The 23,609-nt window shown below is 43.8% G+C and overlaps 1 protein-coding gene across 5 annotated transcripts in view; it reads right to left on the minus strand.

Moving 5' to 3' along the window:
• Positions 1 to 23,609, minus strand: part of FBRSL1 (fibrosin like 1) — a 518,137-nt gene that overhangs the window by 356,709 nt on the left and 137,819 nt on the right. The window lies entirely within an intron of this gene.

The following is a 23,609-nucleotide window of genomic DNA, read 5'->3' on the forward strand; positions in this document are numbered from 1 at the left end:
TCTGTTCCAAGAAAGTTCAGCAGATTACATGCAATGTTTTTAATTCAGCTCATTATGCGATTGAGATAAAACTTTACCAACATCACGCTGCATCCAGCATCCTGACCTGCAGACAAGACTCCCTCTACGCTACCTGTGACTGAAGCTCTCTCAAAAGATACGAATCTTCGCTGCCGCTACTGCTCTCATTTGCAACGAGAGCAGGGTTTTGTGGTTTCCTTTCTAGTTCCTCTGCATCACACAACCTCAGTATTAGGTTTGCATCATCTTCGTTGTCTCACCGACGCACCACGGGAATGTAACCAGAACGCGAGCCTCCACTTTGGGTGTTCTCTTTTCTTAATTCTGGCATGAATTTACACCCTGACAAGTTGGATCTTTAATATCCCTCCTACACATACGCACACAGAGATGACTTCAGTACCTCCCCCGCTCACACAGCAGATACCCTTAAAAACATGAATCAACGTTTACCCGCAGTTTTCCTACTGTGCTATCTAACTACCAGCAGTTATCACCAATGTGGAGGAACAAACTCAAACACCGCTATGTGGCTGACTGCTCTCCCGTGGTTTCCCTCTTGAAAGTTATCTCCAAATTGTAATGCAGGCTTCAGTAACAGCGAGGAAACGCAGCCCATCAGTTAGGGTAACAGAATATGGGAGACCTGGGCTCTGTTTCTAACCCTCCCCTTGGCTTGCTAGATGCCCACAAGTAATGGGTGTTCATCATGAGCCCACCTCCAGTTTTCCCATCCGCAATAATGCAAGAATAATTCTGAAGTTTTCTGCGGAAAACTAGAAAATCAGTGACATCAGTTACATTTTGTAGCTAGTTGATCGTTACCAACAATTGTGTTCTGCCTCAAGTTCCATGCTTTTTTCTAACGCAAAGAAATATTTCACTAACACTACGCAGGTAAACTTCACAGCATGTGAGAGGTGAGAGCAAGCACGCTCGTTAATGATACTTCCCCTTGAATTTTGAAGGTTTCTCTGAACAAGAAACTCAATCTTGGCCTACAAACTGTAATCACACCCCAATTAAGCTGTTCCATCGCTAATATAAGCTTCACTACTACAGCTACATGAATTTCTGGCCTGTACTGGTCCCCTCTTACATGCATACACACACAGTGATCACAGCATAGGACTCAGGTAAACCCTGCATGTGCCTGTGTCTAAGGAGGGTTGGTACCAAGGCGAAATGTTCACTTCCATTCAACATGATCCGTCCTGAGCTGGTGGCAGCCCTCCGGCTGTGCCACCAAAGTGCTCTCGCAATGGCAGCGCAGCAATTCTGCCTAGTCTTCCTGTCAACTGTGCTGAAAAGCAGCAGAAGTAGGAAGAGGTTTAGCTTCACAGAGATGAATTGGCACAGCACAGCTGCAGTCTGCTCGAGCTTAAGGAAGGAGGAAAACAATTTGGGGCTCACATCTGTGCAGCAACTATTAAAGAGTACGTACCCATCTCTATTCCACCAAACACGGACCGAGCTATGCAGCTCGCTCTGGCTGATGACATTAGCTTTAGGAAACTCTCAGCATGTTTATTTTGCAAACAGCTTTTTGCTTGAAAATTACAAAAGAATCAGAAGTGCCACTTGCTGTTAGACAACATTATAATGCAAAATGAAGCACAACTATTGTGATGGGAGAACACATTCATTAACTCAAGAGAGTTGGCAGTCTTCTGATATTTAAAAGATTTTTCTCAAATCCAACCCCCTGGAGTCACGTGATGAAAAATCTAAATTTTCTTCCTTTGAAAAAGCATTTTTAAACAGCCCGTGTAACTGCAGGAGTTGAAAGTGACTTACCTAAAGGGCAAATATAATGATTTTAAAATTTAATATTGAAGCATCATCTATTTTCAGGGCAATATTGCGATTCCGAACATTAGGTTTGACAACTCTGAACAACCAGCATATGCAACTTCTCTTGCTCATCTCTATATTAAAACCTAAATTATTCTTTGGTTTATCTTTTAAAGACAGCTTAGGACTGCTTAAAAATGAAGTCACTGAAATACTCAAAAGCAATGGGCCTGATTTCCACTTCTGTTAAAACTACTTAATTGTGCTGACTTGCAAATGGTTATGATTAACATCAGAATAAAGTAGCAATCGTAATCAATAGATCCTTATGCCATATAGTGGTCTTTGGGACTGCTTTAATGTGAAAATCTGTTTTCCCTTTGAGATTATTCAAAGGTGTGCTTTACTGGAAAAGTATCCAGCAGCCTGGGTCTTGAAAAATTTCCTTTCTAGAGGACCTGTCTTCCAAACAGGGCCTTTGTGAAGAGCACAAATGGACGTATGCAAAGTCTCTGATTTCTGCGATGAATGAAATTGCATGTGCCAAGTTGCATAAGAACAAAAAGAGACAGTCACGTCCTTTGTAGATGCATAAAAAATAAAAATAATAAAAAAAAACAAATCTAGCTATCACTTATTTTCTTCATGCACAAAGAACCAGTAGCTTGGTAGAGGTCAAAGAAAAGAAAAAAAAAAAAAGAAAAAAAAAAACAAGACAAATCCGAGTTTTACTTCCTCGTAGCATATTTGGGTTTGGAAAGCCACCCTTTGCGCTGCCGTCCCAGCTTTATGAAGCACACAGAACAGCCTCGCTCGTCAGGCCAGTGAAGGAAAACATCAGCAAGCTGACAGGACGTAGATGAATGAAGCTTAATGACAAATGGGGAAAAAGAACAGAACAACACTGAATCTGGTTTCCTTCTGCCTTCTGCAGTTTGCCTACACAACTGCTAGAGCCACAGTCCTTTCAGTACTGCTAAAGCTAATTAGATCTGCACAGCTAGAATGGAATACATTAAGGTTAAAAAAAATTACCCTCTGAACCCACTAGTACATATCCACAGGAACTATTCATTTAAACCTCAACTTAAATAGGTATTTATCTTTGTGCTCTGAATTCCAATATACTTCATTTTCAATTTAACCTCTCCTCTTTTATGCTTTGTAGAAGTTGTACAAGATCATTTATGCAGAAATCTAATATGTATAAAAAATTCAAACAATTGGAGGAGCCAAACATTTTAAAGGGCCAGCAATCAAACACACGCCCCCCCGCCCCACGGAGAGACACAGGCAGAAACCACCAAATGCACGGTAGGAAACGTTCCGCATTTCATGTCCCTGACATCGCTGGCAGAACACGAAAAGGGACGGCTAAAGGACAAATGGAGGCCAGACCCTCCAGTAATGTAAACTGGAAAAATAACTCCTCTGGCTGCAAGCTGCCTCACGTTGCCAGACTGACAAATGCTCGCTGAAGCCAGCGGGGCAGCCAGCGAGGCGAAGCAACGCTCCCAGTGGGGAGAAGGCAGCAGATACGGAGCCAAGGTTGGGAACCACGCAACTCAAACCCCAGAACCGAGCCGCAGAGCCGGCCGTGCTCCGCTTCCCCGCGAGCCTTGTGTCAGCATGCTTATCTGTGCGGGGCTGCGCTTCCCTTCCCGACACCCGCAGCTCACCGAGCAGCGCCCAGCTCAGCACGCCAGGCTGGCTGACCTAATCCCCTGCAGTCAGAAAAATAAAGAATCAAGGGCTGTATCGGGGGGATTCATCATCCAGAGATATGTTTCAAGTACAGACACAAACCCTTACGCTTCTTGCCGGCTGAATGCAGCCCCCTTACACAGGTGTAAAGTCACAACTCTTCTTTGCTAAGAACCACTGGTCCAGCACTGAGTTATTCAGAGCAGAAGACCAGCCTGAAATCCCCACACAAACGTGCACAGCAAGATGTTCTCAAGACCTTTGCTTTTTCATGCTCCATTTTATAACATTTTGGCTGGGCCCAGAGACTGTCATTTGTACCCTTGACTCACAATCAAGGGCATCTATATTTTTTCAGTCTGAGATGTAGATTTAATAGCTGTGTACTGGCTCTATTCTGACTGAGTCTCTGCAAGTCAAATTCCTGCTAGAAGCACATGAAAGGTTAGACTGGGTTTCCATCATACACTATCCGAGCTTCTCGTCAATACTAGAGTATATAATGGTCACAAAACATCATTCTTGAAACTTCTGTGTGCAACAGGAAGCTATCATGCCCATTTTTAGACATGAAGTGGTAAGGAGGAAGTATCTCCAATAGCTTGCCAAAGGTCACATATGGGTCTACAGATGACCGTATCTTTTGTACCCCACTCAAGCAGTGCAATCAAGAAACCACCCTTCTTCCTTGTATGATTGTGTAAATAGAGGGGATTTTTACGTAGCATAAGTTAGGGATGAAACATTTCTTTCCCGTGGAAAGACCCAAAAAACACAACTATGGGTGAATGTCCACTTTGAGTCATTTGAAGAAGCCTTGTTTAGGGGTATTGCCTCAGCCATTTATTTACAGTAGCAAGACACACTAAATCTATGCAGCAGAGCAAAATAACTAACTGATTAATGAGAAAAACAGCATGTGGCAGTCAGAGCACCTGCCTCAGAATTAGATATAAAATCATTTCAATTTGGCAAACTAAATGCTACAACTATTGTTTAGTAGAAGCCTTCTTAACTACTTTGCACGAGACAAAATTGTCTCCCCACTTCATTCCTACTCCTTTTTACACAACCTCAAGTAAGTTTCCTGTGCAAATAACCCAGATGGCTACAAATTCGCAGCAAAAGGCCAAAAAAGGGGAACAAATATAACATGAGATATTAAATGCAAATTCTAAACAATATGTGGCACTTTTTTTCTTGTTTGGATTTACATTGAGTTTCTAACCATTCTTTTTTCTGAAAGTTTTACTGCCCCAAGGAGGCTAATAATGTAATCTGTGACGGCAAGCATAAGTTGGGACAGTAACTTTAAAGCGTACATGCAAATACAAAATATTCTGGATGTATATCTAACATGGACTTCTCTCTCCAAGGAGAGTGCTCTTTCAGAACTCGGTCTGAAAGCATAACCCAGCTTGGCACTCAAGAACCCACCACGTACTGGTTTTAGAGGCTTGAGCTGATTTTAGTACTCAAATATTGCTCAGGAGAAACAATCTGTAAGGGTAAGCAAACAAAACACCCACCTTGAGCATGCTGCAAACACCGATTAGCTCTTTGCTCACACAAAACACAAGTTGTAAATGCATGTGTCTGGCATGTATGGAGAGTGAATACCACCTTCACCTTAGTCTCATCCACTTCAGCAGGCTGTGAGCAGAAAGGCTGTAGCTGATTTTAAATAAAATCACACGTGAATGTATCCAAATTTACAACGGCAAGTATATCTGACAAACTCTCTTGTACTACCTACTGAAAGAAATAGATTCCTACGAGCCACCACAGGCTAGAAGAAAATATAAAGGAAGGTAAGTAAAGAAAAAGTCAAGCAGTATGCCTGCCTCATCTTAAAACCGCTCACCTCCAAACTTGCCCCTCAGGAAGCAGCGCGGCAGCTCCCGAGTGTCTGGCAGAGCAGCATTACAGCTGTCGGGCAGAGCACGCGAAGCCCAGAGCTTACTGAAGCTTTAGAGATAAGAGATAAGCAATACTTTATATTTCAGATGTAGATTATGAGCCAGGGAAAAGCAAGCTTAAAAGGTGAATGGCTTCTTTTGGCATTAGCTGAAATCTCTGTATAGTCTCCAACGAAAGCCGACAGTGAGGTCAAGCTACAGTATGGGAATTCTATTGTCGATAAAAAAAACTGTTTTTTAAGCCCTGAGTCAGAAAAATTCAATGTGGATGACCACTTATTGAAAGGGTCATCATCCAACAGAGAGCAAATTGCTAGAGCAACAAAGAGCCCAGAAGTATTCCTCAGTTTATAGAAACCACAGAGAAGGGAAAACTCTGAATCCGTCTCCTCCTAGTATTAATCTAGTTTGCCTCCAAGGATCAATTTATCCAGTAGAAACCGCACTGTGACGGTGCAGTCAAGTACTTTCTTCCCTGAAATCTGAGCTTAAATCATAAAACAAAACTATTGTTTTATGGCTGCACACTGACATTTAAATATTTCCCTAGGATTGAAGTCATAGATCAAATACCGTGCTGGCAAGCAAGAAGGGCAGATGTGGGCTCTGCCCCAAGCTGTGTTTTCAGTTTTCCTCGGTGGAACAAGCTTACTTTCTACTATACTCTAGGTGACTGCACCGTGTTCGCATTCTCAGGATGTTTATAGAGGCAGGGCTGAGGAAGAACACTTACAGGTTTCCCACCGACTCCCAGGGCCTGGGTACTTCCCCACAGTAGAGGAGTTCCCAACACGCCGGGTCTCTGCCTGCGTGGACGCTGCGGTGAGGGACGGGTCGGAGCGCAGCAACAACCTTGCCCCTGTGCTCTCGTTCCAAGCACATCAAAGCAGAGCTCCAACAGGCTCCTCCACGGAACAAGTAGCAGGACTTCCCGTGCATTAAATGACTTGCTGCCAACCGAAGGCAGCTCGCCACGTTTTACTGCAGAACACCCCACTGTGGCGTAAATAAAAAGCTTTTATATCTCAAGGCAAATACCCCTCCCCCTCAAACCTAGCTTTTTGCAACTGTTCCCCGTTCTGGTAATCATTCTTAAAGCATCTGAAGCTGTACTCTTCTTCTCACTTGCTCACTTTGGTGCTCCCAAAGCAAAGAATTTGGTTTGCTAATTACTGCAATCAGGGGAGATGGGGAACATGAGGCACAGATGAAAAAGATTGCTCAGACTAGATTCTCTCTTAGCACTTTACCCTTTAGATACATCTGTGTAGTAAGCTCAACACTGAACAGCATTTAACTCAGCCTCAGTTTGGAGTAGGGAGAAATTAATTGCTATCTAATAGGATTCAAATTGGTACAAGGGATCCCATCATTACGGGACAAGAAAGAGTAGAACCGCAGTACATTAGCTGGCTAGCAAAGGGCCTCAGTCAATGCAGTGGAACAGGCGACACCATCGCTGTGACATGATGAATTGATACCTCAATAACTGTAATTTATTAGTCAGTGGTGCTGAACTAGCATACGAACCAGGTAGAAAAGGACTGAATCTAAGCAGTGTTTGTGGAGGGAATGACATTCCCTTTGCAAGGTCTAACTTGAAATAATTTTACACTGGTGTGAAGATGTGTCACAGCTTAATTCAAGCAGCAGTTATGTGTACCAGAGGATGAAAGTGTAAATCAGTAGCAGACTGGGAAACAGAAGGCACCCGGTATCAAATGTCAGTGGAGTTGCTCCCTCACTGTGCAACCTTTGACAGGTCACTTGACCTCCTGGTGCTTCAGTCAAGGCAGCTACAGCACTGGGTTAGAAGTGAGATTCCCATCATAAGCCACATTCGTCCTCTGTCTTAAGATCTTCAGTAAACCACAGCACCCTACCTCCCTGTATTTGGGAACAGACATTTGGATTATTAAATGAGACTGGCCTGTGGATATTTAAAGTCATGTGTGACAAACAGGCTTTATGTAATGAATTACAGTTAAGCTGTGAGAGTAAACTTGACAGACATGCACATGCATTCACATTCACACAAAGCCTAGCTGTCCCACTTCCACATGAGCAGCTCTAAGGGAACATCTACAAAGCAAAACGAAGGTTCAGTTGTAGCACGGATGAATGCACCTGCAATGATTTTTTTCCAGGTAGCACACAGACAGGGTAGTAGATCCCAAGGCAGCAGCGGTTAACAAGCTTGGATCCCCGTGGGCTTACATTCCTGTTCCTCCTCTCTGCAGAAGCCTATGCCTCTGAATATTCATAACTTGTTGCTAAATTAAGCAACCATTCACATGGCTATTAATGCTACACTTCCCTCTTATTTTGCTGGGCAGACAGAATTTTAGGAATTTGGAATATTCTCCAGTTAGCTTCAGAAAACAGAATGCAACCCAACAATGCTGGATGTGCCAGCACAACTCACTGGCAGCTGCTATTCCCCTCCTGCCTTCTGTTAAGGAAAGTCTTTTGGATGTGAGACCTCATTAAGCAGCAATCTACCTACCACTCTCACACCTAGCTGGACCTTAACAGCTCCTCTTGCCTCTTCCCACCCGAGGTCAGGGAGGGCAAAGCCAAGGTCCCCTAGGCATTCGCTCTGGGGAAGATCAGAAGACCATACTGGAGGTGAAGGCCTGGGTCTCTGAGCTAAGGGCAGTACATAAACAAATCCCACTGCTGGGAAGAATAAAAGAGATGAATTCATACTGAATTGCAAAAAAAAAAAATGTTTTTCTTGGCAAGCCAGGGCTCTGACAGCCCTTTTTAGTCCACTGCAATCAGCGTTACGTATGTCTCACACGCTAAGCTGCATAACCAAGCGGGTCTATTTCAGAGTAACAGATACCTGAGCCCTTTCACAGGCATTCATAAGTGGATCTACTCCTTCCTAAAGCTTCCTGAGAAGCCAGTTACTAAAGACAGAAAGCCACAAAATTATACACTCAGTATTTCTAACTAGCTCTTCACCCTAGAAGACCTTTGGAGGGTTTATAATTAAGAAAAAGCTTAGGCTAGAAAATTGGCCCAGTGAGTTTGCTATCGAGATCCTTCCCTAGGTTTGAACTGCAGAAACACCCTCATTCTTCACACCTAGTCCCCAAACATGAGGGATGACTAATACCAGCTTTAGATTATCCCCAGCAAGTGCTGGAGCTTTCTGCAAGGCTCTCAGTAGCTTGAATTATTGGCGGGTGCTCAGCACCTCTAAGCAAGCTCTTGGAAACTGAACCTGGCATCCACCCTGGGCACCTTATGTGTAAAAATTACATGGCACGATGCAGAAATACTAGCGTGGATATAGCGACTCCACTTACGCCTTCCATTTGAACCAGTTCACTGTGCTTTGGGTCAGCACGGGGCTAACGTGGCAATCCTGGCTCCAAATTCAGTCAAGTCTCTGCACAGTGTTTTGCAACTTAAGACTGGTCCCTCAAATCTTGCTAGCAAGACTGAGCAGCAATGAACTCCTCCCTTCCTCTTTTAGATTAAAAAAATCCCTTGTATTTTCCTGTATGACAATAAAATAATCATAATACCCCCTACTTCTGTATATACCTAGCATTTTATGATGGAAGTAAAAAATTATTATCTCCATGTTACAGATAAGCAGCCAGACAAAGGATGGCTAAGTGATTTAGCCCAGCTGCCCAACAATCTAGTGGCTGAACTTGGTAGCATAAATCATTTAACCTCAACAACTCCACTAATTAGCACTGTTAACAGGAATGCAGCCTAACTTCCCCTCCTGAACTGCGTTAGTTTTTGAGAAGTAAGAAAAAGGCCTCGAAATTAAATGTGTGCAATATCTGGAAACAGGAAGAAAAAAAGCAAACACCTCAGATACTCCCATCTGCTAGAGATCAAGACTCTATTCAACTCAGAGATAAAATTATCACATAGAAGTTATTTCCTTATGGAGTGCTACCAGGTGAAAGCCAGTATCTTCTAGTGAAAAGATCCTATCGTGTTTAGAGTTTTACTTTAACATATGTAGTTTAGCATTGGAAGCAGCTAATTTCTGAGGTAGCTAGAAGGAAAGATGAACTTTTATTGACTAAATCCTTATTTCATCAGAACAAGCTATTGTTAATACTGAGCAGGAATTAACTGCTGGTACGGCCTCACCTCAAGTTGTGTGTGCAGTTTTGGCACCACAATATAAAAAGGCCATAAAACTATTAGAAAGCATCCAAATGAGGGGTATGAAAATGGTGAAGGGTCTGGAGGGCAAGACGTATGAGGAGCAGCTGAGGTCCCTTGGTTTGCTCAGCCCAGAGCAGAGCAGGCCGAGGGGAGGCCTCATGGCGGCCTGCAGCTCCCTCACGAGGGGAGCGGAGGGGCAGGCGCTGAGCTCTGCTCTCTGGGGACAGCGACAGGACCCCAGGGAACGACATGGAGCTGGGACAGGGGAGGGTCAGGCTGGGTGTTAGGGAAAGGTTCTGCACCCAGAGGTGGTTGAGCACTGGGACAGGCTCCCCAGGGACATGGTCACGGCCTCGAGAGTGCCGGAATTCAAGGAGCGTTTGGACACCACCCTCAGACACAGGGTCTGGGTTTTGGGTGGTCCTGTGTGGAGCCAGGAGGTGGACTCATTGATCCTTGTGGGGCTGTTCCAACTCAGGATATCCTATGGTTCTATAGACTAAGGGCTCTCAATTGTGTAGCTGTATTAACAGCCTTTGTTCCATACAAGGACTAATAAATATTCTCACACTATGCTGTTTTAGCAGATACATCTCAGTAGGTCCTTAAACTACAGGAAATATCTGATCAATGCAAGTCACAGGGGCTGCTGAATAAGTACAAAACAGTCCCAGTTTTCCACATTCTGCAAATGAGTACAGCTGAAGCTGTAGAAATTCCTGTCATTACCAATGCAAGTTAAAGACAGTCCGCCAAAATAAATAAATAACCCTTCAATGATAGCACACAAGGAAACCTCTCAAATGATCAGAAATCCTATTTTGAGTCCCATTAATGGAGCACAGCATACATCTTGCAAAAGCTTGCACATTTTATTTGCCTGAATCTATTAAAATAGAAGGAACACATTTATTCTAGCAAGACGCATCAGAACACAGAAATGGAGATAAGAGAAAATGGATAACCAGGATTTATGTAAATACTTAAGTGACACAGGAGCACACCAGATCGAGAAATCTCTGGGATTACGGCTCTCAACTACCTGAATCCTTATGGTCGTGGTAGTTTCTTGTAAGGATGTATGTGCTTACAAGTTGTGAGTGGTAGAGAGTAACGTGTTTTTTTTTCAAAGCTGGCTCTTTCCAATCAAACTTGCACAAATCTTTAAGAGTTTCTACTTTAGCACCCTCCTAATCCAGCCCTCACCCATGGGATGTCCCTCAGGGACACCCACCAGCTGCTGTTCCAAGCTCTTTGGGACCAAAAACTGAGCATGCATGAATGCTTCCCTTGCAGCTGTAGGCAGGGAGAACAAAAATGCAATCCTCCAGGAACTACATCACTGCTATTTCGTTACATATCTCACACAGTTGTTTCTGTACTTTTATTTTTTCCATTTTGCAATTGAAATAACTTTTCATAAACCCTATTCTTTCCTATGCTCTCAGTTTCAATAAACAGTTACGAGCCATTTGTCAAAATCGCATACAACTTATTAAGCAACTCTTCTGCCTTTGGCTTTGCCTTAGGCTTACACCTATTTGAGGTGACCCAAGGTTGTCAGACAACATTTCAGTTCCTACTACAGAACAAAAATAAACCACACAACCTACTGTTTGTTTGTTTGTTTGTTTTTGTTTTTTCCCCTTCTTCTCTGGGACAATGTAGACTCTTTATTACATCTGCTATTACGTGTCCATAACGATGTTCTCTAACAAGCAGCCCTAGGGTCAAAGGTGTCCCTTGATCAATTTACTAGAGGTCCCTGGTGCTGCTGCTGTGGGTAGAGTGTCGGGGGGGTAAGGGGAAGAGTTTGAATCCCTTTATTCCTTTGCTTCACTGGAAGCTAAGAAAAAAAAAATGCCACAAAGACATTTTTCTGCTCCCTCTGCTCTTGACGAGTCAGGTAAACTGGGAGGGAATATCTAGCGGCAAAGGACTAAGAGTAAGAGACCAGTGTCTGTACACGCATAGAAAAACATACCGTCTATTTACCAAACTACTCATTGCATGAGGATGATTCAGAGCAAGGCTAAGGGAATTGTGAAGATGTCGTAACAAAACACCTGCAAAGCTATTTTACATGAGGACAAATAAAAGATACTCTGGACGTGGGTGCCGTGTGGTGTTCTTTAAACAAGGATTTAACCGTTCAGTACAGTGTTATGGACAAAGCACTCTGATAAGCACTAACACCAATTCAGAGATGCTCTAACCAGTTCGGCCATCACATTAACCTACTCCTAGCTTGTCAGTAAAGCTCTGACTGATTATCTAGTTTTGCTCAACAGATCAGTATCTACCACTACGTAATGACTGTACCGAGAAAAGCAGGCTTGGCACTAGCCCACTTGTTGTAGAAATCGCATCTTGTTTGCGCTCAGACAGCAGGGAAGGAGTTAATCCCATTGGCCAAAGTGGTTGAGTACCAGTCTTACTCACTCCTGACTGCATGACTTTTGTTTCAAATGTTGTGATTTACTCGCAGCTCTACGTGCGGGTTTTAGTCACAGGCTCGCGCTGCCGTTAATGGGAATGGCCCTGCTAAGCCCCGCAGCTCCGCAGGCCTCCAGCTATTACAAGACAACTCTCGGGATTGTCTCTGCTTATTTGCTGCGCACCAATTCCCATCACTTCTGATTAAACATGGTAATTCCTGCAAACACGGAATGAGCAGCCCCTTTAAAAGATTCCCCTCCAGAAGAAAGAGTAGCCTTTGCAAATGACCTATAATGGGTCTAAATAAAGACTGAGCTGTTCCTTACTCATGCATAACTTCATTGCTTCTGTTCCCTCCACACCCTGCCCAGTTGGCATAGTTTGCAGAAGGGTTTTGGCACGGACAGTTGTAACACCCACATGCTGCCTGAACTCAAAAGCTTGATCCTACAGTCCTTTTCTTTCCGAACGATAGCTAAATAAGACTTTTATTTTGATAACACAGGCCGTCTGCACTGTAGGTTTCAACCCATGGAGCCTGAACTCCAGCCACATTCCCAGATTAGGACAGCTAGAGTCTAGAGCATCTTACCCCACACAATGGCAAGAGAAGAGAAGGCTTAAAACCTGACAAAGCTCCAGTCTTTACATTTCCTATGGCTGGAACAAAGCTCCATCTGAATGAGCAGACTCCACCCTAAAAACCCAGAAGTTACCATGGGTTTAATTTAGCGCACACCTTGTTGGTGTCCAAAACCAACACAAGAACAAGAGATGAGCGTGGGCCACCAAACAGTCACAACATGCTTCACAGAGCATGTGTTCCCCACTCCTGTGACATACCATGGAACAATTTTCATCTGTCTTTCCCTTTAAGCACAGACAGCACCGCCACCGACGATGATACGACAGTGACAAAGGAGGGTTGAAATTCAGACCCAAATTGTTATTCCCCTCAGCTAGGCAGTTATGCACAAGAAACACTGCTTGTAAACACTTCTTTGTCAAACACTCAATTACAAGCTGCTTTATGAACAAAATGAGCCAGTCACAAGGAAAGCAAGAGATGAAAATAGGGAAGCAATGTAAAATGGCATGCAGCCATCCCGCCACGTCCCCCAGTAACGGTGTGGGTCATCCTGCTCACCGGAGAGTGGGGACGTGCTGAGGAAATGCTGAATTCAGCTTTTAAGAATGGGGTTCAGGTTTTGTGGATACAGACTTTGTTCTTTCATGTACAGATTATTTCCTATGCGGTAAGCAAAGAATAACTTTGTTTTTATATTATTGGTTTTGGCAGCATGCACCTGGAAGAAAAATAACATGTACAAATGAGGAGCAAGTTAAAAAATCTCAATTCAGGCAACACTTGTAATGTGGCTGTGTTCCTTTGCATCATCCTCATTTACCTTTACACACTGAAGTTGCTCCATATCAGCTGAAAACTAACTAGAAAATACTTTTCTGCCCCTAACTAAAACTGCAGATGTACTCCACAGCAGACCTACCTGACCAGCTGAACCATCTCCATCTTCCACATTAAACGACTGAGAGACTAACTCCAAAATGATACCTATGACTGACACTACAGCCAATAAACGTCATGTTAAATTATAAAATATTGCCCTACAGCCAGTCAAAAGTTTTAAGAACCAGCAGAAAGACAACTTTATGAGATCCAGCACCACCTTCCAAGAGCCTGCAATATTACAGCATTGGAAGGCTATTCATCAGCACGCTGTTATTCTAGCTGTGCTGGACAGCATCCACGACTTGATCCATTACTTTGTCCCTGGATTCTTTTAGTAATATTATTCCAGTGGCTAAGATTTCCCTGGAAAAGGTTTTTCAGTTGTTCTTACTATTCTGTGACAATGAGTCAAGAAGTGCCGTAAGAGGAAACAGTGCAAAATGAAACCTATTACTACTCCTCAGCTTTAACTCGCACTGGATTTGCAGCAGCTGAAAGAAGAATACAGTCTGTGCACCTTCCCCTAGTGCCTAAATCAAAGCCTTTAACCAGGCAAAAGTGAAATGTGGAAGGAAAGGTGAAGCTGAAAGATTTGTTTTTAAATTAAATAACCTGTATGTATTTACATAATTGACTTTAAACACTAAGTTCCAAAATCCAGCAGCTACCCAAGTAATATTTTGCTTTGTAACCTGAACAGCTCCAACTGCAAAGAAACAAAACTGAGAGGAAGTTACAAGAAAGAGGGGAAAAAAAAAAGCGTTTGCATATAGTGATAATAAAAGTTTATGTCTAATTCTTAAATTTAAAAGTTGAAATTCTCCTTGCTAGGAGTTTTTATTCTTTTTTGAAATAAATTAACTTCAAGGCTCGACTTCAGAAGAAATTGAGAATAAATTTACAATGCTAATTCCTGAAAAAACCTACATGCAGACATGGCATATTTCAATTCTTGAATTAACAAAATACCTACATACCTGCTTCTTAGGACTTCCTCAACCAGTAACCTTGGAAGAGTTTTAAATCTACCACAAACCTCTGCTGGCTTTATTTAATTCATCTTTTTAGACAAAATAGTGGAGAAAATACTGTGGGTTTTATATACTGGCTTTGCCAAATAAACAGTGCAATGGCAGTCACCTGAACAGCTACCAGTAACCTGCTTAAATGACTAAAGGAAAAAAAGGTGCTTATTTTACCTAAGAGATGTCTTCAAACCAAAGACATGCTTACTCAAGCTGCGCATATTCTCAGCAGCTCTTGTAAACCACCCATCAGACAGAAGTATGAAAATCAGCTCCCTTAAGAATCCACACGGCAAAGAGAGGCTGAGGGATGTGGTAACACTGCCCGAGGCTGCAGTCTGAGGCAGGAGCAACTGCGAGGTGGAAAACAGCGTCATCTTTGATATGCTTCCACAAGGAAAGCCAAGCGAGCTGGACCAGCGCCATGAAATGACTTCAGGCGAAGCCCAACAATTGCCAAAGCAGTTCTGCTGCGGCTCTTGATGCACTGCTGCCAGCCACCTTTTGCAGAAATGGAGATCCATGGACAACAGTACGCAAGGACAAGTTCTGCACATTCAAAGTAACAGTATCACATGAAAAAGAAATTTAATCCTGCCTCCACCATAAGTAATATTGGGGTATCATTTCCCTCTTTGTTCCTTAGGTTTAGACTGGAGCAGGACAGGTTGTAAGCATGTTAGAGGAAAAATACATCTACCTGCCTCGTCTATGCTTGGTTCTCACTCACGAAAATATCTGAGAGCCTCCCAGAAAAATCACAGGATGACCGTAAGTCAAGGAACCATACCCTACCTGCTCCCATTCAGAAACATGCATTTTACTGCAGACCTGTGGTGCAAGCCCTAGAACAGAGGCTACAATTAAATAACAGATGCCAAACTCTTCAGCGAGCACAAAGCGAGGCAGCCAATGGTTACATCGAGATTGAATAACTCTTCAGACATTTCTTGTCCAAACCAGAAAAACAACATGAAAAGAAGCCATGGTTGCTTCAGCTGCTTCTAGGTCCTCGCCTGTTCTGCAGCAACTACCTCAGGCCCAGGAAAAGGGCCCTGCCCAGCTTACGGGACACCTGCACTGTGCCCTACCCCACCATCACAAAGATATACAAGGAAAACCTCCAGCCTCCATCCAAGGCTCAGAATTTCTTCAAACAGCACACACACCAGCACTTGCCAGAGAAAGAGCTCCACTCAGACAGCCCCGTTTCTGCGCTCCTTTCAGTTTGCTCACACCACGAGATAGACCAGCAGTGCTCCCAGAGCAGCCCCTCTCTTCTCCAATAGCAAACACACAAATAAAACCTCCCAAAAAAATGAGAAGAGGGAAGAAGGTTAAAGAAAGAGGACATTGGGCATTGTGTCAGCCAATTAAATTCAGAGAAAAAGATACAAGTGGTTACAGCTTCCTGTAAATTACTTCATGTAATTAAATCCCCTTCTCTAAATTACAAACCATTTAGCTCTTCTTTTATAACAACGTAACCAATGACCAACAACAACCTTTTTTATAGTCTGATGCCACATAAGTTGTTAGTGATGATATTTCCCTTTTATTTCCTCCTTTCAAAAGGAGCCACTGTAATGCTATTCACTCACAGCTACTTAGAGAATATCAGTGAGAAGAGAGGATTGCTTTATTTTCCCTTATTCTGAGGCTGAGGCTGTATTTAAACAAGCGTGGCCTATCTGAGGTCCTCATCAGTCCTCTAGCTGTAGACAGAAAAGCTAAAGGTGACCTGCAAGGGTTTCAAAGCAGAGTTACAACCACTTTTATGTTTCACATACCTACAACATAACTTTCTTCCACTGTAGCATCGTGCTTCACCATTTTCCTATCACTTGAACTTTCTGTCCTTCGGCTCTGAAAGCACTGGGAATATCAGGTCAGGTCTTCCCTGTAGGGCTGGGATGAGCCCTGGGAGCTGAGAAGTGCTCTGAGCGGCTCCCTCCAGCCCGCGGAGCCCGGTAGATGCCCGTGCACGTTCAGTACTGCTGAGCTCCGTCAGGCCACGCATCACCACGGCTGCAGTTATCGACCTCCTCAGATGGGGAACTGATACGCAGATGGCAGGCACCCTGAGACGCTGCGGTTTGGCTCCGCTAGAGGTGGCGTGAGGAGCCCTAACAGAGCGGCAGCGCTGGCAGCATCCAGCGTGTTAATCACCGTGCTCTCCAGACCAGCTCCAACACATGTGAAAAGCGCCAGCGGCCATCTGGAGGCCTGAACACATTGCTGCCGCCCAAATGCTGTTCAGTGGTAGAGGTGAATGGGAACAGGCAGGGGAATTTTGGAGAAGAGCATGAGCAGGGACAAACAACACAGAAGCCGGGGCACAACCTGCTGCCGAGCACACTTGCAGGCAGTGAGCCTTGCTAGGAGGACTTGCAGAGCCCTGTGGGAGCAGAGACAAAGTGGGCACGTGGAAAAATAGGGTGGTTAAAGGAGGGCCAGCTGCAAACAGGGCACCTGCTGGTCCAGACAAATGAACAAGTAGTTCGTTGTATCATTGTAAGTAGCAGAAAGCCATGTTCCCCTCACTGTAATACTTGCAGCAGCCCAAACTTGCTTCAACATCACTGTTCAGAAAGCAGTAACTGTAGCGTAATAAAATCCAGCATATGCTTCTGCTTCGTACTTCGGTTTTGTTCTAAAAACCAGCTGGATTCCACCTCCCCCACCCCCAGTTCTAATAAACATTGTCTCCACAATTTATGTTTCATTACCAGAACTGCATAGGGTTTTGAAATATATTTTCCAGCTTAAGCACAGGCCTCCCCCTGCTGTAGTTCCCAGGGGGTTTATGGCACTATTTTGCACTACTCACCCTGAAGCACAGTGCGTTAGAGATCTTTTAAGGAAGTCGTGCTACATCTCAAAGAATGGGGACAATCCAGTGATGAATGAAGTTACCTGTGCCACAGCTGTAACACCAAACTAAAATGCCTATGGTTCGTACAGCACTTTGAAGGACCACCAAGCAAACAAAGCACACCACAAAGTTCTCCTCTTGCAAAGTGGGCTCTGCAGTGACTTGAAGAATCTCTGCAAATTCTTGGATGAATTTAGTAAAAACAACAGCACTCCTTTGTAATAGCAGGGTTTCGTTTGGGATATAAACACCCAGTATTTATTTACAAAGGATTTTTCCTCCTCCTGCCGCTGCTGTACTATGCCCACTGCTTCCCTTGTACTTTGATGCAGAAAACAGAATACCAAGGACTTAAAGCAAATTTTTAAATTAGTTCCTGACAGTGCAAACAGATTGCTATTGATTGAAATGAGGCTGATTTTAGGCCTTGGATTAGCAAACCTAATGACTAAATACTGTATTGCCCATTTCAGTGCTTTGCACCGTTACTCCCCAGTGGTTTCCCAGGCAGCTGTGAAGTCTCCACGCCTGCAGATTAGCGCACGAGAGCAGGGGAAGGCCATCTGTGCCTGCCCCGTGTGCAGCCGTGCTCAGACGGAAACAAGGAGCTCCCCCGACCCCCCCGGGGCAGGCCCCAGGCACTACAGCCTTGCGAGGAGCTTTGAAGCCAGCCGGGCTGCTCGCACGTTGGAGGCCAGCACGCTGCTGGAAGCACCGCGATGAACTGGAGCACCGCACCGTGCTGGACCGGGTCAACCGACCCCATGCGGATAGCGTGAGCCAGCCCAACTCTCCTAGCAATCGTGAATGCTTACTTAAAACTCATTGGTACAGAGCTGTTATGTCCAAATTGTACATTCTTGTACTTACAGAGGTAGAAATGGATCCTGTTTTGAAGCAATACATGAGGCAACGTTTTCATGATTAAAAGAAAATGGACATTTTTGTTCCCCCTTTTGCTTCCTCGTTTAGTTTCAAAGACCATTTAAGTAACAATATCTGCTAACAGAAATGGTAACTTCAATTAGAAACAAAAAGAAACCGCCTTGTATAATTTCAGCACTCAAAAGCAGTGAAATGCAAACACCAGAAAAGCACAAACCAAACCAATCCCCAAAACCCACATTAAAGGCACCTTTTTTTTTTTTCAGCTGTCTAGAACTCACTCGCTTTTAATAGCCTGAGATATTTAAAGTAACAATAAGACACTATTATATTCAGACCCTAGTAGGTGCAATTCAGCTTCCAAGTGCTACAGGGAGACACGGAAGGCCAGGAGTATCCACAGCCCTCCCCTGGCCTACAAAGACTCCAGGGGTTTGCTTCTGGACTCATTGTCCTACATGGCTGCTGATCCTCGGCTGAAAAATGCATGTTTCAGTCTCTGATCTCCCACGTCACTAAGCAAAAACTGCCTCCAGCCCACCAGTGGCTTCAAAAACACATCCAAGTTTCAGAATTGCCATTTATCATTATCTTTAAAAAAACACAGACAAAAATCAAACAGCTACGTGTTCCTATTGCCCACCCGTCAGCATGAGCAGCGTGATGCTGAAGGAATTAAGCCGGGTAAGGTACTCCAGTAGCCAAACATGTTTCTCGACTGTTTCTCTCCATCTTGGTAAGAGTCCCACAGCCTGTCAGTACCACCACACAAAACGGAGCCACAGGCATGTAACTGGTTTGAAGGCAAGCTGTAGATTTTCACCTGGACATCAGCAGAAATGGTACGCGTCCTGGATGGAAAATGATTTAGCATGTATCACCTTCAGCTCAGCTCAGAGGTAACCCAGAGCGGTGGTGTGCTGGAGCTGTATATTCACCAATGAATGTTGGATAACAAGCTGAAGAGCACCACAAAGAAATCGCATGAATAGGTAATCAAACATGTTAACGTAATTTAGTAGTTCCAGTCCAGCAAGAGCCCCAGCAACAACATACATTAATCATCAGTAACGCTCAGCAGCCTGACAAAGGCTGGGAGTGAATGAGACACAGGAATTAGCTCTGCTTTCCCATCCCCTAGGAAGCTCTACTGAAGTCACAGAGATGTCACACCTCCAGAGCAACATGACAGCATTAGCTGTCTTGCCCTTTCCTCCCATGCTCCAAACCCAGCACGCTATTTATGAGCACTGAATACGTGCTACAGCACCCTGTTCTCATCTGCTTCTTTGAGACTCTTCCTCATCTTGGGTGACCTAAACAGTGGGTGAGAAAAGGAAGGAGGAGGTGTAAGACAGTCATCTTCATGACATATGACTATTTGCAGAACAGAGTGTTATTAAACCACATTTAACATCTAAACACATTCAACGCGCTATGAGGCTCCTGAGCTGCCTAACCACAGAGCTGAGGTTAAGCTAATTTGAAGCATCAGCAATTCCTTCCATTAGCACCAACTCTTCAGAAGGAGGCCAGTCCACTTCTAGCCAACATACAAGGCAGCAGCGGGTCCTGAAGCCCAGGGGGAAAAAGGAGGTCACCCTACAGGCAGGGTGACACCAGTCTGTTCAGCAGCATCAGCAACTCCAAAAGGTAACTCAAAACCGAAGAGAGCAAAGAGCTCGGCTAAATGAAAGGCAGATGTAAAGCTCAAAGGAGGACTCTGAGAACTACAAGAATGATGCAGACAGCACAAGGAAGCACAGCTGGAACTGCGAGGTCCCCATCTCCCAGCCCTTACCTCATCCACACGAATTATCCACCCAACCACAGAGGAACCCCTCGGAAAGGCAGCGGGCTTCTCTCCCCTGCAGCTGCAGCAGGGTTCCCTTCCACAGCCATCTGGGTTGCACTCGGACGTGGCCTTTAAGAAAAGCAATGACCGACAAATGTTCCCGGGGTGGAGGCAACGCACGCCTTCAAATCGGGCAGTGCTACTGTAGGCATCCGGCCATACTAAAATGTCACTTCTTCAAACACTTGCTTGTTTCTTGACACACACCTGATGACTGCGAGTGGTTTTGGTGCTTCCAACCCGAGAGCAGCAGTTTCAAGTCAGCACCTTTTCCAGCACACACGTATGGAGAACAGACCCAGATCCTGACATTTCTTTGGCCAAAGGACCCACAACTACTCGAAATGCACTTTGCTCCCCCCCCCCCCACTTGGCTACAGCAGGGAATAAATGCGTTTGAAGGATTTTTATGCATGGTTGCAGTAACAGGCTGGGGAGAGCAGATTAAATCCCACAACCCCCTCCCCACACCCCGAGGTACACGAGAACCTTGGGAGCAAGTTCAGGACCAAATAGGAAACTGGATGTTTTGTCGAAAGGAGTGAAGCATTAATCTAATTTTCTAAAGAAAGCAGACAACCTGGCACTCAAAGTAGCTTACCACTTCGCACCTCTGTACAAGGATTAGCAGAATGCCATAATTATAATGCCCAATTTGATTTATTAGAGGAGGCTGCTCAGGAAAGATGAGAATTCAGTAGCATTGTAAAGAGAAGGGATGAGAGTATAAGGAAAGCTGCAAATTGATCAGTAATTTCTAAGCAACGTCTCAATATAATTAACATTAATTACAGTTAGCTTTCCAAATTAAGTATAAACCTATGTTTAATAACCCTGAGATGCAAAAATTTCCCCAAATTCCAGGAAACTTAATATTACAGCCAATTTGTCTAGACAGTTTGGCAGGAAACGCCAGAATTCTAGGTGTGAAGTTTGTGGTTATTAAAAAAAATATTTAGGTTGCTTATATCATTTGCATAATTAGGTTGAACTAAGAATAGCTTTGTTTATCTACCTTGGATTTTGTTGCTTTCATCAACCTTACAGGCCTGAAAACTTGTATGGCTTTCACAACTATATCAGCTAGGATAATACAAGGTATATTTCAAAAGCTCCCTTTTCAATAAAAGATGAATTTTAAGCGTGACTTGTTTGAAAAGGTGCAGTATATTAATGAGCAAATCATCACAGATTTTATTTTATACTCTTTGTGCAAGCTCCTCGTCCTTTTTGGAGTTTGTTACTTATACCATCGGGGGGGGGGTGGGGGTGGGGGGGAAGATTAAACAACAGAGGAAAGAAAGGTGAATTCAGGGTTTCATGAATGTGGCAACAAATACCCTATCTAATCACCAATGGCAGCCAAATACTAACCAGAAGAAACACATAGCAATGTTCTCAATTTTCAGAGCAGAAATATAATGAATCCAAACGCTTGGTAAACTGAGGCTGCAGAATATAATTACAGAAACTGGAATTTGGCCTGTGTACCCAACCCCGCTGTCTCAAGGGTTTGTAGAGAAGTGTCAGGAAATCCCTACTGGCCACAACTACTGAAATTTAGTTTTATATCTCATGTAAAAAATGTCAGTATTAACAGCCCTTTCCTCCCATGCAGCAGGCTGAGGAACCAGCTCACGCTGGCTCCAGGAAGACCTTGACCTCGCATACCCACAACAAATACCTGAAGTGCACCGAACTTCTTGCAGTTTAAGTTTGGACTGGAAGGAACAACTCTCTAACCCTTAGAAAAAGAGTATTCACTGAAGCCAAGCTTTCATGTCACAGAAATTTTGAAGGCAATTGAGGGCTAATGACCTCCTGTGGAGCTCCGTGTTTCCACACCCGCACTGTACTGCTCAGCTGCATCAACACGAGCATTTGTAGGGTTACTCCATGAACCAGCACTGCAAAGCGAGCCAGCCTCATGTATACTTTGCAAGGGTTGTTGGATTGATGTTTGGGCTTTTTCAGGTAAATAAAAACAACTGACACAACAACTGCTTCACAAAGGCAGAAGTCAGAGGAATTAATGAAGCACAGTGTCACAATCCTAGCACCTAGGAACACCATAAAGCAATATTGCTTCTAAATATTTCCTATCAGAGCCAGGGCCTTCTGGTGACATAAATGCTTACCATTTGTGGATTCTGATGTCAAGACAGGGTCCCAGTTACTCAAAGTTTCACTGAAACTGAAGTATGCATCTATTTACCCATAATAGAAAGATATTTTAATTTGCACAGACTGTGTATTTGTGCACAAACACATTACACCTGTAAGCAGAGGGGGGAACTGAAACCCAATCACTTGACTACTAGCAGAAGCAAACAAGAAATTTGATATGCTTTAGCTCTATATACACTGACATCTTTTCTAAAAACAAAACATTTGGTATCACTTTGGGGAGCTAAAAGGAAAATAAACACAGCAAATATTTTACTAGAAGTGCGCAGTTACATGATTTGCTACCTAAATGTTTACAAGCAGAAAAGTAGAAAGAATTGTACGCAAGTTATTTGTAGTGATTAATTCCCATTATTTTTCTTTAAATCAAAACAAATAAAACAGGACTCTTTCTAAGTTGTTAATGATAACAATCAGCCACTAAAAGAGCGGGGCCACGAGCTGACCCATAGAACTTCTAATGTAAAACATGATGAGCCCTTTTGAATGAATATCCTAGAATTTAATCACAAATGATTGCGTATGGTGGAGAAATTACACAGGAGGCCACATAAATGACCTTATTGATCATTTCAAGTCAAAAAATATTGGAAGTCTTTGAAACAACACTTCCAAAAAATGGCAAATTCAATCTCCTGTTGAAGACAGAGACACAGAGAGAAACGATTTCACAAAGCAGAAGGTGCACTTGGGTTAAACAGCTTTTTTCTGCACCACAAAGAATTCAAGACAGTTTTTCATTGCAGTATACTTTTCAGCTTGGAACAAACGCTGGAGGGTCAAGTACACTGATCTTCCCACTGGCTGCCATTTGGCACCACGTTAATGGACAACTGGAAAAGTGTTCATAGATACAAGCTGCCGTGCCAGGTGGATTTTCAACTGATGAATGAGCACTGAGTTACCAACAAAACTCCATGCTGAGCAGCAATAAGTGATAAACAGCCTGCCAACCATCGTGCCTCTCCTTTGTCACCTCCCTGGCTCTGCACACGCTGTGGTTAAGATGGGAGTCTCTACAATCGTCCCCTCCAGCACCACAACTCTTAATGAATTCATGCTCTATCACATTTTAGAAGGGCACAGAGAAAAGACTCCCCAAAGCACAACTTACACCAAACTGACTTCCAACTTCTGCAATACTCGAATATTCCCTCCTTCCCAATACACTGCTTTGGGGGCACACGAACTTAATTCATGAGATGGACACATTCACGCTCGCAACTTCCAGGAGCACATTGACAAGCAGGTTTTCCCCAAACAAGGCTGCGATCTGCCTAGGAGCCAC

Source organism: Cygnus atratus, chromosome 17 (assembly GCF_013377495.2).
Source record: "Cygnus atratus isolate AKBS03 ecotype Queensland, Australia chromosome 17, CAtr_DNAZoo_HiC_assembly, whole genome shotgun sequence".
Taxonomy (NCBI): Eukaryota; Metazoa; Chordata; class Aves; order Anseriformes; family Anatidae; genus Cygnus; species Cygnus atratus.